The sequence below is a fragment of the Hypanus sabinus genome, unplaced genomic scaffold (assembly GCF_030144855.1).
Source record: "Hypanus sabinus isolate sHypSab1 unplaced genomic scaffold, sHypSab1.hap1 scaffold_799, whole genome shotgun sequence".
NCBI classification, from domain to species: domain Eukaryota; kingdom Metazoa; phylum Chordata; class Chondrichthyes; order Myliobatiformes; family Dasyatidae; genus Hypanus; species Hypanus sabinus.
Window position 1 is genome coordinate 139,330 of NW_026781650.1, and position 17,270 is coordinate 156,599.

Consider the following 17,270-nt stretch of genomic DNA (forward strand, 5'->3'; position numbering starts at 1 on the left):
AGAGAGAGAGAGAGAGAGAGAGAGAGAGAGAGAGAGAGAGAGAGAGAGAGAGAAGGAGCGGAACATGGAAGTGAGGCAGGGAAGAGAGTCACATCGTAGGCAGGACAAGCGAGATAAACGGGGAGTTTGATAGGCAGTTCAAGAGAGAGCGTTACACGGCAGTTGACCAATTTCATGTTCACTTTCGGCCACTGTTTTCCTTACAGTGTTTTCTTGACCACATTCAACAGAGGGAGCACTCTGTACTGCTTGATGCCATTCTCCGTTACTTCAATTATAAATGCAATTAACATTATTTTAGTGTCATTAATTCTTAAAACTCCAATGTTAGTTTTGATTTGGATGCAAGGGTTCTGCCTCGATCGATAAATCGTCCGCTGTCTAACTTAAGGAAGTACGTTGGTGAACGAAGCGAGGCGCTCTGCATCCGTACAGTTGTACAACACACCGGCACCAATCGCCCTGTTTCTACTCACAATCTATTCATAGACACCCAGTTGCAAAGTAAAAATATTGTAGATAAATAAACTGCATTGGCCTGTCGATTTGGTTAGTTTCCACCTGTTTTCACCCATCAGCACGTACATTTTTCATTGCGCTTGTGTGTACATATAGATGTTCGCATAAATATAAATTTGAGTTCATTTTGAGGTAATCACCAATTACGTATAATGTATGATCCCGTCGGTTAGATCCGTCACCAGATACAGATGAATTGAATCACTGTCGGTTATTTTCCCGTAGTAGAAATTCAAGACGTCGACCAGCATATGTGGGTGTGTGGGTTTGTGGTGGAAGAAATTTTCAAACTTTTGCGTTGAAATGCTGAATCAGGGCCTTCTAATCTGGTACATATTCTCAGCTAAAAATGCTGCGAGAATTGAACTGACAGAAATCTTGGATGTCAACTCCACAAATTCTCGAATCTCCTCAGCCGAAGGAACAGGATTTATTGAAGAACGTGTTACCGGTTCCAGATCTGTGCTGGATACGGTACCAGAACTCAATACCTCGAAATCCATGTCGTTAATGAAAATCGAATCGGGAAAGTACCGCGTTGAACAGAGAATCAGAATCAGGTTTTTGTTATCACCGGCATGTGACGGGAAATGTGTTAACGTAGCAGCAGCAGTTCAATGCAATACATAATCTAGCAGAGAGAGAAAATAATAATAATAACAACAAATGAAATAAAACATAATAATAAATACAGAAGAAAATCAATTACCTCTATTGAATAGATCATGAAAAATATGCAAAAACAGAAATACTGTATATTAATAAAGTGAGGTCGTGACCAAAACTTCAAAGTCCATTCGTGATTCTGATTGCAGAGGGGAGGAAGCTGTTCCTGAACCGCTGAAAGAGCGTTTCTGTCTCATACCCTTAGACACCCAGGTTCAAACCTGATATCCGGTGCCATCTGTGTCGACGTTGCTCCTTTGCAGACTGTAGGAATTTTTATCGGCAGTGTCATGACGGTCTATTATCGTCCCTCATTAATGAGCTGTCCTTACTGTGTCAGGCTGATGACGTGACGTAGCCGGACAGCGGGTTGCAATGAGAATATTTAGGCTGCAATTGGGTCGTTCAGTGAGGGCGCAAACTGGACAAAAGTGTTTATTGCTAGAATGTGTGAGGTCATGTACTTCGTTGAGATTGGTATTAAATAAAGGACGATCGGTTGGGGTGAGACTGTCAAAGGAAACTGTTCACGAAAGAGAGATGGCGAGCCGATGGGTGGATCAGGTATTTTGGAAGGCCACTGCAGATTGTAGTTCATTGCAACTCGATTGGGAATTAGAAATAGAGGAAACATTGTGATACATCTGTACAGGTTTCTGAGGTTGGCTCTGATGCGGTGACGGTAATTTCACTCCCCATATATGCTGAAGGGGACAGTAGCACTGGAGAAGCTCGGAACAATTTAACTGACTCACCTCCCGTGATGAATTTACATCCTCTGACGAACAACTGAAGTTAAAACTGTTCACTACAGAATATAGAACATAATGCCCTCCGGTGGTCTCTGCCACAACTACAGTAACACAGGAATCGAGTGAGGTTAGTATCTGACAGGGGATGAAATACGTCGCCATGCGAATCGTAGAGCGAAAGGACGATGTCCACTTCTTGACACTGACGCAGAAATATCCGATCTCCGAGTTTGATTCTTTTAGTTTAACAAGACAGTAAAATTCCGCACTGCAGAGAGTTTAAGCTGCTTCCAGGGGATTGATCAGAGACTGAATAGAAATGAACATTGCACAATGAGTAGAAATGTATTGTATTGAATTGTATTGAAGAGTGTAAAAATACGCAGTTCTCAACTGAACACAGAGGGTGCTGCGCTCAGACAGCATCAAAGGTGTTAAATTTTATTGGCAGTGGGATTGCTGGTGTGAGCGCTGCGAGCAGGGTTCGAACCTGCGCGGGGAATCCCCATTGGATTTCAAGTCCAACGCCTTAACCACTCGGCCATCGCAGCGATAATGTTCAGCATCGCCGAAATGTTCAGCACCCACCGTAGCACTGCCATTGACGTGAGGGTTTTACTTGATTTCTGTTTAGTAATGGAAAAGGTGAATCATTATTCCAACACGAATAGTATAATTGGACAGCTCTGGAATTTGTTTCAACACCGTTAGTATCAACGGGAGTATGGAGGGGTAACACTGCCGTCAGTATCATAAATGAAGGAGATTTCCAGTATTAGGGATAAAGAACAGGATCGGAATTTGGTCTATAATGACGAACATATGTCAACATTACATTGTTGTTTCATATTCTACTCCTCCTGGACTGAATTTTAACATTGCATTTGCCTTCCTTTACCACTGACTAGGCCTAGAAGTAAACATTTCGGGAATATTGCACAAGGTCTCTTTGCAACTCTGATTTCTGAAGCCTTCCCCATGTAGAGACTTTTTTAATCCTTTCTTCCAATGTGCATCACCGTACCACACGATGATCTATTTGACAAATCTTCTTGACAAATCTTTCTCCTCAACGGTCTTTGATCTTCAATGTGCTTTGAATTTTTTGAGTTTTTGAACACGTTGAAGTCAGGCTACATTTCTTATATTTTCCTTTCTTTCCCCTAACTTCCTTCAGAGTGGAGTAAGAATCGCGGTTTTCCAACCATCTGGATCTATTCTAGAATATCAAGTCAAGTTACTTCTTAATTGTCATTTCGACAATAACTGCTGGTACAGTTCATAGTAAAAACGAGCCAACGTTTTTCAGGACCATGGTGTTACAAGACACAGTACAAAAACTAGACAAGTCTACGTAAAAAACAACACAGAAAAACAATCTACACTAGACTACAGACCTACCCAGGACTGCATAAAGTGCACAAAACAGTACAGGCATTACAATAAATAATAAACAAGACAATAGGGCAGTTAGGCGTCAGTCCAGGTTCTACGTATTGAGGAGTCTGATATCTTGGGGGAAGAAACTGTTACATAGTCTGGTCGTGAGAGCGCAAATGCTTAGGTGCCTTTTCACAGACGGCGGGTGGGAGAAGAGTTCGTATGGTCCTTCATAATGCTGTTTGCTTTGCCGGTGCAGCGAGTGATATAAATATCCGTAATGGCGGGAGGAGAGACCCCGATGATCTTCTTAGCTGACCACTCTATCCGCTGCGGGGTCTTGCGGGCTGAGGTGCTGCAATTTTCGAACCAGGCCGTGATGCAGCTGCTCAGAATGCTCTCAATGCAACCACTGTAGAATGTGATGAGGATGGGGGAAGCTGTACGAAGCTGGCTGGAGTTTGGAGTTAATGCTTTGGCTCTTGGTACGGTCACTCATGCCAAACAAGTCAAATGGAAGACGGCAGATGGAGACTGTCCACCGGCCCTAGAGTTTCGGGGGCTTACCTCAGAGATAACAAGCTGAACTGGTCAAAGAAAACTTCAATGAAACGAAAATCAAGAGTCCGTCTACATATGTATCTGTCGATATTTCTGAATCGCTATCCGGGACTTGGCAGGCAATTGCGCAAACCGAGCGGAAGCTACTGACACGATGAATGAATCCCTGAACGTCGCCGACTGACAGGGATGGAGGGTCTTCATTGCTGCCCCGAAAGGCCAGAGACTGGCAGTAAGTTATGAAATTAGTCAGCTCCGCCCTGGGGACAAGCCTTCGTTGTATCCAGAACATCTTCAGTGAGCGGTGCTTCAGAAAGGCGGCGAACGTCATTAAGGACTTCATCAACCTGGGCATGCCTCTTCTCACTGTTACCGTCAGGAAGGAGATACAGAAGCCTAAAGCCAAACACTCAGCGGTTCAGGAACCAATTCCTCCCCGCTGCCATCCAGTGTCTAAATGGACATTGAACCCATGAACACTACCTCACTCTTTTATTGCTTTTGCTCTATTTTTAATTTAACAATTTAATATACATATATTTACTCTAATTCAATATTTGATTGATTTTTATTTCTATATTTCTCACGTATTGATTGTACTGCTGCCGTTAATTTAACAGTTTTCTCGATAAATGTTCCAGATATTAAACCCGAATCTGATTCTGATTCTGAAGTAAGTCACATCCGTAAGACAGATGCTGGTGTAGTTCGGAACTGAGACTCTCAATCCGGATCAGCAGAAAATGAGTTCAGTGGGAAGATTCCAGCTGTCGAAATCCCGAGCGTTTGGCACAACAATGTGACCGGAGTGAGCAGTTTCGGTTGTCACCTAATTTCTGCCTGCACCGATTCGAAACCCTATGAAATGTATAAGCCGATATTGTATGCAATGTATATTCTATCCTATGAGATATATAAACCGATATTGTATACAAGTTAGAGGCACTTGTGTCCTGGTCTGGAAAAGGGAAGTGGTTAAACTATGTAAGTTCACTTGCCAGTTTCTCGTTCTTTGACATTAATGTCTACAGCGCTCATGAACATGCAGACCCATCGTTTTCCAAAAACTGCTGCGCTGTTACCATTTTACACGTATTTCCACAACAGAGTTCAACAGCAACACAGTCTCCCAACTCCTACACTGATCTCCTGAGGCCAGCGCGCCGAACACCTTTCCCACAGTCTCTCTGCACATGAGACGGGTTTCAGCAAACTATGCCCTTTTACCTCACTCTCTCCCTGCTGATTGGCACTCTCCGGTGCTCTATCATTCCTCGAATAAATACTCAGCTGGTTTGACATTCCAAAATGTGACACTTCAAACTTACCTGCCTTGAAAAGTATTTCCAATTCCTTCTTCAGTGTTTCTGTTTGATATTGCCAATTATCCAGAGAGTCAATGCAAAAGTCGTGAAGCAAATCGCTGATAATTTCCAATAGCGGGCTCGTCCGGGATTTGAACCCGAGACCTCTCGCATGTGCTATTCCACCCGAAGCGAGAATCATACCACTAGACCAACGAGCCCACATTCGCAGATTGCGTCAAGACTGAACTCCGAAGCCATTTAAATTTAATTGGTGGAAAACCCATTGTCCTTTCCGTTGTTGAGAGGAGAGTCTGATGTCGAAATGTGCTGAGCCCGTATTCCTTTGAGATTACAAGAATATTCGTTACTTGATTCAGTCTAAATAAGAATATAACTGACCCTGATGTATTGCACGTCAGAATACATTTGCCAATGGAAAGGAGCCAATCAAAGGACACTAGTTCAAAACGCAAATTCCAAGCATAGTTTTTTCACATAAGGTGATGCTTCTCAGAAATTTCCTGTCCCGGCGGCAGGTGGACGGTGCATAATTAGAATTATTCAGGCGCGTATACAGAAGTATTTTGTTCCATGAACAGCGGAGGCGTTTGATAAACGGCACACAATAAGAACTTTATTCAGGACAAATTTTCACACGTCGATGCTGTCTGGTCCGCTGAGTTCCTCCAGCATGTTGTGTGTGTTTCGCAAGTTCGTCTAACATTCTGCTGATTATCCTTTCACTGAGAAGCATTGTTCCGTCACGTGACCTTCGAACTCATGTCACGTCACCTTCCGAATTTACTATCTGCATTTACCTCTTTTCGGTGTACTCGCAAGAGGATTCCAATTCGAACTGTAAAATCTACCATCCACATTCCCACATTCCACAACATCACCGATGACATCACCATGTTGCTGTTTGGGTAAAAACTGGTATGGAGATGGAATGAGACAGTGTGCGTAAAGGATGACAGCCGAGGGGAAAAGGAGAAGATGGTGAAGGGCAACAGGATATGGATATTTTCTCAATGACAGAAACTTTCCTTCAACAAAACTGGGTGTAGAATGAAGAAAACAAAGAACGAAAGGGAGGAACAATGCCGAATTGTCATGGACGGGACTGGAAACTACCTCTCCAGTGGAAACTGCGACCTTAACACAAAAACTTAGGCCACTAATCTATCCTGGCTATGTGGTTGATCTTGTGGTTAATTTCACTACTTCAGCCAAGCAAAGGATTAATGCGCTTTCAAGTTTCCGGGGATGAGGTCGGAGAAAAGAAACTCTTTTTCAGCTTGCTGCTACTGTTTAGAGGGAGGTGTTGTTTGTTTTTCGGAGAAGCTCAGAATAGAATTAAATGGACGGTGCGAACAGATAAGATTAGTCTAGTTTACGATTGTGATCAGAGAAGACGAGATGATTTGAAAGGTCCTGCCGACGGTGTTGACCACTGTTTTAGTCAAGATTACTACTGCCGACGTTGTTGACGGTGTTAACTAGTTTTCCGCAATTAGTTCCGCCTATAGTGTAAACGTCGGATACATTGTGTTTATTTATAATACGCTCAACAATGTGATACTTCTCTGAGCTTCACTGTGGGACTGGGCAGGATATGGGACAACACAGCGTCCGCCCACCTCAGACAGAACTGTGACGTCTCCAACCCTATCAGTCTGTCATCGCCCATCATTCTTCCATCAAGGGTGCCACGCTTCCGGTTTCTCTTCTCGTCACTCTCCTTCTACACGTATCCCCCTCTTGTCTCAGGCCCCGTACTTGTCACTCGCTCCTTCTCAATCTCTCCCTCTCTCCCGTGTTTCTCCCAGTCTCTCTCTTTCTTCCGGCGCTTCTCTCTTTCGCTCCCCGTGTCTCTCCCCATCTCTGCAAGACTCTCGTCCACTAGTCTCTCTTTCCTCCTAGCCTCTTTCCTCTGCCCCCTCACTCACTCTATAACTCTATCACCCACTCCCAGTCTCTCTCCAACCAACCTTCCTCCGCCAAAGTCTTTCTACCCATTATCCTGTTGCAGAAGCCATCCTCTTTTCATCTTCAGTTTTGTTACAGACGGGGTGATGTTTGCTTCCAGAATTTGCTGGTATTTAATTGAATTCGTTCTTCCCTTCAGGCAGAGGGAAATGTTTCCTGTGCCACTTGCCTACAACACAAGCCTAAAGCGTGATCGGTCCACCCCTGTGATCATGAAATTCTGCACCCAAACATACCTTTGCTCATTGAGAGCAAGAAAATCTACTTTAACGTCATCAGTCCACAGGACTTGTTTCCAAAATGCTTCAGGCTTGTTTAGATGTTCCTTTGCAAACTTCTGATGCTGAATTTTGTGACGAGGACGCAGGAAAAGTTTTCTTCTGACAACTCTTCCATAAAGGTCATATTTGTGCAGTTGTCACTGCACAGTAGAACAGCGCACCAGCACTCCAGAGTCTGCTAAATGCAGGAGGGGGCGGGACACTCTCCCATTCCCAGTCCGGCGCAATCGTAGCTGGTGGGGTTTCTCTCCCCGGAGAGTGAGGTGCTGCTGCTCGCTTGCGAGGCGTTTCGAGTCGATAGGCTCTTCAGACCGAAGGGGCTGTGGAATGATGGGCGAAAGTTGGGGACTTTCCTCGTCTCTGTGGGTCTGATCCATGGGGGAGCGGCGACCCGGTAGCTGGAAGCTCCGTAGTTCCGGCACTGGTGTGTTTGTTCGTGCTCCTAGGCTCGGGGATTCCACGGTCCTGAGGTCAAAGGAAGGGTGTTGCGAGAGCGCGGAAATACCGGGTTACGCCACTAGTGGGAGCTCTTAGATGTTTTTAATTTACTGTAGTTCTATACATCAATTTAACTACTTATGCAGTAATAAAAAAAGAACTCTTTAGAAAATATAATAAAACTAATATTTCATCGTGCTTCAGTCTGAAATGAATTGAAATTAACTTAATTTCTTATATCCTTCACATACATGAGGAGTAAAAATCTTCATGTCACGTCTCTATCTAAATGTGCAATCATAGTAATTTATAATAATTTATAGTAAATAGAATAGTCAATGTAGTATAGAGTACAAACAAATCAGCGTGAGTTAATCACTGTGATGGCCTGGTGGAAGAAGCTGTCTCGGAGCCTGTTGGTCCTGGGTTTTATGCTGCGGTACCGCTTCCCGGATGGTAGCAGCTGGAATAGATTGTGGTGGTGCTGACCAGGGTCTCCAATGAACGTTCTAGTCCTTTTGACACACCTGTCCCTGCAAATGTCCGGAATCATGGTAAGTTCACATCTACAGATGTGCTGTCCTGTCCACACAACTCACCGGAGAGTCCTGCGATTGAGGGAAGTACTGTCCCCATACCAGGCAGTGATGCCGCCAGTCAGGATGCTCTCAATTGTGCCCCTGCAGAAAATTCAGGATTTCTGGGACATACCAAACTTCCTCAACCGTCTGAGTTGAAAGAGGCGCTGTTCTGTTCAGGCCACGTGAGGTCCTCGGTGATGTAAATGGCAGGAACCTAAAGCTGTTTACCCTCTCAACCGCAGATTCATTGATTTCAATAGGGGTTCGCCCGTCTCCATTCCTCCTGAAATCCACAACCATCTTCGTTTTTGCTACATTGACGGAGAGGTTGTTTACTTGACGACACTGTGTCAGAGAGATAACTTCTTCCCTGTAGGCCACTTCGTTATTTTTTGATATTAGGTCAATAAATGTAGTGTCGTCAGCAAATTTAGTTAACAGATTGGAGCTGTGAGTAGCGATACATCATGGGTATAATGGGAGTAAGGGACGGTTCTCAGTACATGACCTTGAGGGGCTCCTGTGATGAAAGTCGGAGGCGTGGAGGTGAGGGAGCCCACCCTTACAACCTGCTGGCGAACTGAGAATCAGGTTCAAGGACGAGATCTCTGATCTTCCTGCCGAGCCTGGAGGTGATTATGATGTTGGAGTCCAAGAACAGCATTCCTACATAAGCACAATTCTCCAGATGTGTAAGGACGGTGTGTAGAACAGTGGCTATTACACTGTCTGTGGATCGGTCGTGTCGTTAGGCAAATCATAAGGGGTCCAGCCCCCTCCTTTCGTAAAAGGGTTATATATACTAATGACACAAGCCCGCGTCAGTCACCAAGTAATCGGAATGGCCCGCTGTGTCCCCACAACCTCGTGTTATTCCCCATAACTATCCCATTGCCCCACTCTCTGCCCACTGCCCCTTGTCAGTGTTCAAGTTAATCACTCTACCCACTCTCGTCCTATGGCTCTGTGTCATTTCCCGAAGTAATTAACTGTGTAAGTGGAATTATGAAGATATTAGGCTGGAACATCAAAGCATAAATCAGGAACGGATATGTCCTGTAAAATACACAACGGAAATGTGAATATATTTTAGGCTGCACTTACATGGGGTTCTGGACAGGTTTGCCCCATTCAGACAGGGGAAGGACGGTAGGGTGAAGGTACCATGGTTGACAAGAAATGTGAAACATCTGGTCAAGAGGAAGAAAGAAGCTTCAGGAAGCTGACCTCAGGATTAGAAAGCAGGGATCAGGCATGACTGTAGATTTACAAAGTAGCAGGGGACAAACTGAAGAATGGAATTATAATAACTAGAAACGACTACAGAAGGTCTGCAGTGGTTTTAAGAAAAACTCCAAGCTATTCGAGATGTATGCGAAGGAGAAGATTACCAGAAATGAGTATAGCACCGGTCGGAGAAATAAAATGAAACAAGCCCCTGAGGTCGGGGGTAGAAGGGCAGGTCCTCAATGAAGACTTCAGTTCAGTATTCACCAGTCAGAGGGACATCTGTGAGAAAAGCGTTAAAGGGCCGATGTGCGACAAGGTTCCAGGGTTAAGGATGTACAAGGATGTACCGTACGTTTGAAAAAAAATCTGTATAGTTAAGTGCTCTTGTGTGATCGAGAGAATCCCTGGGTGACTGACGGAAGCGGTGTGTCCTAATTCAGTGACTGGCTAATCATTGGAGAATCATTGGAGAACATTCTTAGAAACAGGATTGACGAGATTTTCCAGAAGCAGTATCTGATTTGCGAGAATCAGTGTGGCTTTATGAGGGGCGGATCATCTCTCACGACCCAGGTTCAATTGTCTGAGGATGTGACGGTCATCCATCGGTTAACCATGGTAAGACCTTTCAGAACGTTAGAGAACTTGGTGTCCTGGAAAAGTTGGCTTATGGATTCAGGACCGACGCCCAAGAAATCAGAGAATATATGTGGCAGGTGTTTTCCCTTGGATGCTGGTGCCAGTGGTGTCCTGCAGAGATCTATTCTTAGACCCCCGGATTTTAGTGCTTTAAAAATGATGTGAATAAGGAAGTGGAATGGTGCGTTATTGTATTTGCAATGATGTTGAAGTTGGTGGAATTATGGATAGTATATAAGCTAGACAGAGTTAACAACAGGACAGTGACAGGACGCAGAGCAGCGCTGAGAAGTTACAGATGGTGCTCAACCCGGATGTCATAAGGGGACATGGAATGGACACAAATGCCGGACGCAGGCACCGAAGTACTAGGGGCAGAACGGGGACAACTAAAGGATAGAACAAGGTGAGGTGACCGTGGCTGAGGGACGTGGCATTCAAAGGTGATCCTGGGGCTCAGAGATAGTTCAGGCAAGACAGGAGGAACCCAGAGTTCAGGCATGGCAGGAGGAAGGCGGGGTCTCGGGGGTCCGTGTCGACGCGTGGTCTCGGGGGTCCGTGTCGACGCGGGGTCTCGGGCGTCCGTGCCGACGCGGGGTCTCGGGCGTCCGTGCCGACGCGGGGTCTCGGGCGTCATGGCGAGGCAGGATCCTGGAGAGGCTAGAGGATGGGTCTTTGGGACAAGGAATGCAGGGAAGAGAGCCCGCTGGGCGGGCCGCATAACTGCTTGCCTGGGCCGCCTCCCAGTCATGAACACAGAGGCCTGGGCAAGACGCGGGACACCTGGGCAGTTGCGGCGTACCACCCGTTGGAAGCGAGGTGTAGGAAAAAGACAAAGTCTTCCGCCAGGCAACGGCAATCTGGCCTGGCTGACCCGACGGAGGCGAGGGCTAGGAAGGGGACTAGCTCCAGGGTGACTACGAGACTGAATCACAGAACTGGTTGATTAGCGGTGGGTACTCCAAGCCGGGGCGAATAGGACGCACAGAACGAAACCGGGCTAACAACGCAAGCAGGGCCACCATGATGAACGGGGAGAAATGGATAGGCAAACAGCGCGACGGCGCGAGACAGGCGAACCGGACAGAACAGCGGGACCAGCACGTACGAGAGAGACAGGACGACCCCCCAACTAGGTTCAGTCCCAGAGCACCTTATATACACCTTCCAGCCGACGGGCATCAGGTGAGCCTCCTTGAGTCCAAACAAGCCACAATGATCCACAGGTGTGACTTATTGGCTCAAAGGGTGAAAGGAGGGACTGCTACAAGACCCGGAGTCCGCGGCCCGGATCAAGGCCCGGAATGCGGGCTCTGGACCGGAGCATAACACCGGAACATTACGGAGAGATTCACTTTGGAAGGGTGAATTTGAATGTGTTCACTGGAAAACCTGCTCTTCAAACTGTCCACAGCCCTCGCTAATTTCCTGAAGAAACGCTCCCTTTTTGATCAAAGGTTTCTGGAATATCGCTGTGGAACTTTCAAAGTGTTTGTAGGAATATGTGCATTGCATTTTATTGTAACACATTTCAGCTGTCACTGTGATTTCCATCACTCACACCGCCTGGAATGAATGGAACGAACGAACGAATAGATGAACGGAAGTTCCCATTAAATAAAGAAGTATTCTCCATTTCACCTGCCAGAACAAACTCCTTCCCTCAATTTCAGTATCGAACGTGCACGGGCAAATATTACAAAATGAATTGACTTCAAGATGAATGCCTGTTTTAAAGCAACAGTGATATAAAATATGCTACTTAAATAGCTGAAGCCAGGTACCATGGAAAATAACAGGGGGAAAAAAAGCACATCGTGTGTCGCTTTAAATTAAGACTCCTTTGAGGAGTCAAATTCACCAGCCCGGTCAAAGTGACGAGAAAAATAGCTTAAGATAAGTGTTCGTGCATTTGGTTGTCAGTAATGTCCCTGACGTGACAACCATGCTAATTACCTGAGTGGAATTGCTCTCACCTCAATAAAAGTCTGCTAAACCGATCACCAGTCCATCCGAGCAGCTGAAACGCTCCGCATAACTGAACGCTGCTTCTGACGGAATATGGGATATCCGGCGATTTACTACATCGCGGCCATTTACTATCCCACACTTGTAGCGGTTGGTGTCCCCGGTAAGATGCCGGAGCTGGTTACTTTATGTATGGTGCCTCGTTACTCTGCTGCGGTATCCGCACTGTTACTGAGCACAGATGCTACCGTCGGCAGAAACGGGTTTCCGGAATGGAGGATTCAGGCATCTAGTGGTTTTATTTTCATTTTCCATACTTTGATCGCAGTGTTTTCTTCTTTTGTTAATTAAGTTAGTGTCGGTATTGTCGTTGTTTCATAATTTTACCTCGCTAGGCTTTCAGAAGTGATGCTGGTTTAAGCTTTTCTAGGTCCGTGTCTCTATCAGTGCAGACACTTCGACCTTATAACAACATGGCAGCTTATTTAAATGACGGTTCAGTCTATTTACGACACATAGGTCTCTTCTTCTGTAAGTCAGTAAATTAGATCTCATGATTTATATCACCTTGACTGCTCTTTCTCCTCTAATAATGGAAATGGTGTTGTTTACAGGAGCGATCGACTGCTCACCCGTACGTGTGTCGTGGAACTCGGATGCCTCGCTCTAAACTGTGGGAATGTCGCCAATCCACTGACACTCACATCCGTCATTGTCCTCCAGCCGGAGAGCAGTGACCGAGACCGCACACACTGGATTCCTGCTTTCCACTTCCAAACAGACCATACCCTCCATAGCATCGGTAGAATGGGGGCATTCAGGGAGCTGACCGTATTTCTATTTTCTTTCCAAATTTCTTGCAGTTAATTTACCGGCGGTTGTGATCCTCTCTCTGGGAAAATGCGGACTCTCCAAATGCATTACCCGTTACCTGGTTGGAATGGCAACAGCGGATCTGATGGTGTTTATCGTTGCAGCTTTAGTGGAACACAACAACAATATCCACATTTATTCCAGATCCCTGCTCATCACTCCTGTGTGCGCTCTGACACTTGTACTTCGGACTGTAATGACGGACTGTTCTGTTTGGTTCATGGTCAGTTTTACCTTCGATCGCTTCATCGCAATATGTTGCCAAAAGTTGCGGCAACGATACTGAACCGAGAGAACAGCAACGGTGGTTATCGTGACCGTGGTTATAGTGAGCTGCGGGATATGTGTTCCGTTTTACTTTGCCGTTGATCCTGACGTCATCATTGACAACACGCCGTGGCGGTGCACCGGCTCATATGAATACGCTACTTCACCCGTATGGAAAGGATACCAATTACTGGACAGTATTTTAACACCATTACTACCAATCAACTTAATCCTGGTGTTTAACGGGTTAACAGTGAGGCATATCGTTGTGGCAAATAGAGTCTGCAGAAGGCATCGGCACAGCAGCGACAATCAGAAAGATGCCGAGGTGGAAAAACGCAAAAAAGTCGATGATTTTGTTGTTTTCTATATCAGCTAATTTCATATTACTTTGGATGTCCAATGTAGTCTATTCGCTGAAATGGCAAGTGCAAAACTATTTTTACGAGGACAGATATTTGAGTTCCCCGGTATACATCCTCCAACAATTTGGGTTCATGTTGCAAATGCTCAGTGTGTGCAGCAACACTTGTATCTATACACTGACACAGAGGAAATTCAGAGAAGAGCTGAGGAATGGAATGACTTATATGTTTACATTAAATGGCCATCTGTGTAGATAACGCCCGTGTCTAATGACAATTCAGCGGAACTTTCAAATAAAGCCCTTTTACAATGAATAGGTTTGGCAAATTTGACATTAATTCAAACAATCGTATGCCTGGCCATCCGGAAATTGCTGAATTGGCGTAAGATTTATCACTTCACTCAATTCAGGTAGGTAGCAAATACAAACGTTCAATGCTGCTGGCGTGATTGTTCCGAATATCTTCAGGTCTTTCGGGGTTTTCGATGTTGAAAAATGGACAGGGTCGGATAACAGAGTGTAAAGGGAGTGCGATGGGAAACCAGGGACTGTATCGCAGCTGCAGAAAGGGAGGACAACGTGCAGCGTTCGTTTGTTCATACACTGTGAGACTAATACTGAAACATGAAGGGCCATCTGGAGTATTTTGTATAGCCGCCCACCAGATTGACAAAAGAAAACAAGCACACACAACGGGAACAGTGAGGAACCGATCGAGAGCGGAACATGTACATCGACCAGATTACTGGCACGGGTAATTGAAACTCCCCTAATATTTGTTGGCACCTCCTCAGGTTTAAAGGTTTAGCTATGGCATAATTTCTCAGTTGTGTCCGGGAAAGATTCATGTCACTATATGAAGAAAGACGGACTAGCGAGCAGTAAATACCGGATCTATTATTAGAAAAGGAACCGTGTCAGGTGACAAATCTCTCCGCGGGTCTGCATGTCAGAGCAATACGGCATGTCAGAGAACTCCCCTATATTTACCTGGCACAGGGTTAGGACCAGGGAGTATGGAATTTGGGCTCTGCGAATTATGGCGCTACCTGGCAGCAACTTGGGAACGTACATTGGGAAATGATGTACTCAGGGAAATACGCAACAGATATGTGGAGATTGACATGGGGTTCAGTATAGGCTTATCTCAGTGACGCCGGGAAAGGATGATACCGTAACGTAACCCTGGGTGACAAGAAAATTTGAACGAGTCAAGAGGAAGACAGAAACAAACTTAAAATTTTGGAAGAAGGGATCGGGTAGGGTTATGGTGAATCGCAGTGCAGACTGGAGAGAATGTTAAAATGGACTGAGCGGAGATAGAAGGGAACTTTAGAAGTTCTTGGCGAGTTGCAATGTGAAGAACAGGAGAGTGACTAGAGAGAGTCTGTGCAGGTCAGAAGGAAAAGAGGAAAATATGTGTCTGTAGTCCAAGAAGGCAGCGAAGCTCCTTTATGAATACATTGATGAATATGAACACATTCATATTCATCAGGCACATATGTTCGAACTTGCCGACGCTAAGAAAGAGGATGTGCTGGAAACTGAAAAGCATTATGATAGACGATTTTCCGGTGCCAGAAGGAATATAGTCCAGGTAATTTTGGAATGAGAGCGAAGATATTGCTGCGCTTTTGGAGGGGAAGATTGAGGTGAGGGTGGCAGATGTTATCCTATTACCTTTGTTGACGAATGGGGATACTTCTTCGAACTATAGACCAGTGAGACTTATATCAGTAGTGGATAACCTATTGGAGAAGATTATTGTAGAGGGAATTTCTGAATAGTTGGAGAAATGTAGCCAGACTACTGAGAGTCAACATGGCTTTTTGAGTGGCATGTTGTCCTTTATGAAAAGGAAACAAACAGAAGAATAAGATCAGTCGATGTGGGGGCATTAATCTCGGTCAGGCGTTTGATCAGTTCTCCATAATAGACTCATTCAGAAAGTGAGGAGGCAAGGGATCCAGGGAAACCTGGCTGCGTTGATTCAGAATCTGCTTACTAACAGAAGGCAGATGATGTAGCAGACAGAGTGAATTCTGCTTGGAAGACAGCGGGCATCCGTGTTCCGCACGAACGGTTAAAATTATATTTTAACTATATTTGGGCTCTGCAGTAACAGAGGGAAATATCCATTAGCCCCGATAATATACAACAAAAGAGACAGAGAGAGACTGAGGGGTAGAGGGAATGACTGTAGATTCAGACCAACTGATGAGGAAGAGACGAGGAAAGAAAATGCGGAACGAGAGAGACGAGGGAGGGACATTGGGGAGCGACAGAGAGGCGGTAGAAGGCGGCCGAATCTGGGAGACAGAGGGTCCGGAGTGCTGAGGAGAGAGAAAGTGGCGAGGGAGAGTGAGGCTGAGGATTGAGAGAAAGTGCAGGGGGAAAGAGAGAGAGGACGAATGGGGGCAGAGGGCGGGCTGAGGATAGAGACCTGGGGAAGAGATGGTGAGAAAGTTCGGAGTGTGGAAGGAAATGGGGGTAGGGAAGGTACTGGAAGTAGAGAGGTCACGTGAAAATAACGTTTGGGATGGTAGGACTCCAGGGGCAGACAGCGAGAAAGTGTGGGGGAGCGGGAGTGGAAAAAGAGAGAGAGAGAGACACGTGAAAAAGGCGGACTGGAGAGAGAGCGAGACGGGGTTGCGAAAGAAGAGAAAGAGACGGGGAGAGAGAATATCGGTGGAAAACGAGAACGGAGGCCGCACGGAGTGATTTGTCGCGGGTTGACGAAACATTTGCAGAGAGACCTCAGGGCTGGAGAGAGACAGAGATGAGTGGCTGTGAGGTGAGAGACGAGCAGAAAGCCTGGCGGAGGCGAGGGGAGAGACTTAGTGAGAACCGGCAGAGCAGAACAGTAGGGGAAGCAGATAGAGAGTCTGGGGGCTGAGAGACAGACTGGGATGAGGGAGGTTGGGGCATTCTGAGTCAGAGAAAAGTTTCTGTATCGTGCGTCATTTGAGGGTTTTCAGACCCGCACGCCATTTTAGAATTGTACAACTTCCATTGTAAAATCACTTTGAAACATCCATCCAACCCTTTTCGTCTCGGTCAGACTCCTCTCTCTCTCTCTCTCTGTCACATTGATCACACACTCCACCCCTTTTCGCGATCTCCATCTCTAACCAATTTCGCGACCACCCTCCCTTCCTCTCCCGAACACACCCACCTAGATCCCCTACTCCGACCTAAACCTCACTCTCTCTTTCTCTCCGACCTTCCGCAGAAATCGACTTCCCTACCCTTTGTGGTGTCCCTTATCCTCCCCGGACGGGACGGTGCCTGCCTGCCGACAAGAGGTGGCGTGCCCCAGCGAGTTCACGGACGGGCTACAGCCAGCCCTCTTTCCAGTCTGCAGTCGGAGCTAAGTGCAGTCTGGAGCCGGGCCGAACTGGAGATGGGTACGCTCCAAGAGAAAATGTCCCCTCCCAGAGAGAGAGAGAAAC

General features: G+C 46.0%; 2 non-coding genes across 2 annotated transcripts; both read right to left on the reverse strand.

Moving 5' to 3' along the window:
- Positions 1 to 2,406: 2,406 nt before the first annotated feature.
- trnas-uga (transfer RNA serine (anticodon UGA)) lies at positions 2,407 to 2,488 on the reverse strand. The gene has a single exon. It is a non-coding gene; the product is annotated as a tRNA-Ser (tRNA).
- A 2,831-nt stretch (positions 2,489 to 5,319) lies between these two features.
- trnap-cgg (transfer RNA proline (anticodon CGG)) lies at positions 5,320 to 5,403 on the reverse strand. Its single transcript is given in 2 exon segments — positions 5,320 to 5,355; positions 5,368 to 5,403. It is a non-coding gene; the product is annotated as a tRNA-Pro (tRNA).
- Positions 5,404 to 17,270: the final 11,867 nt, after the last annotated feature.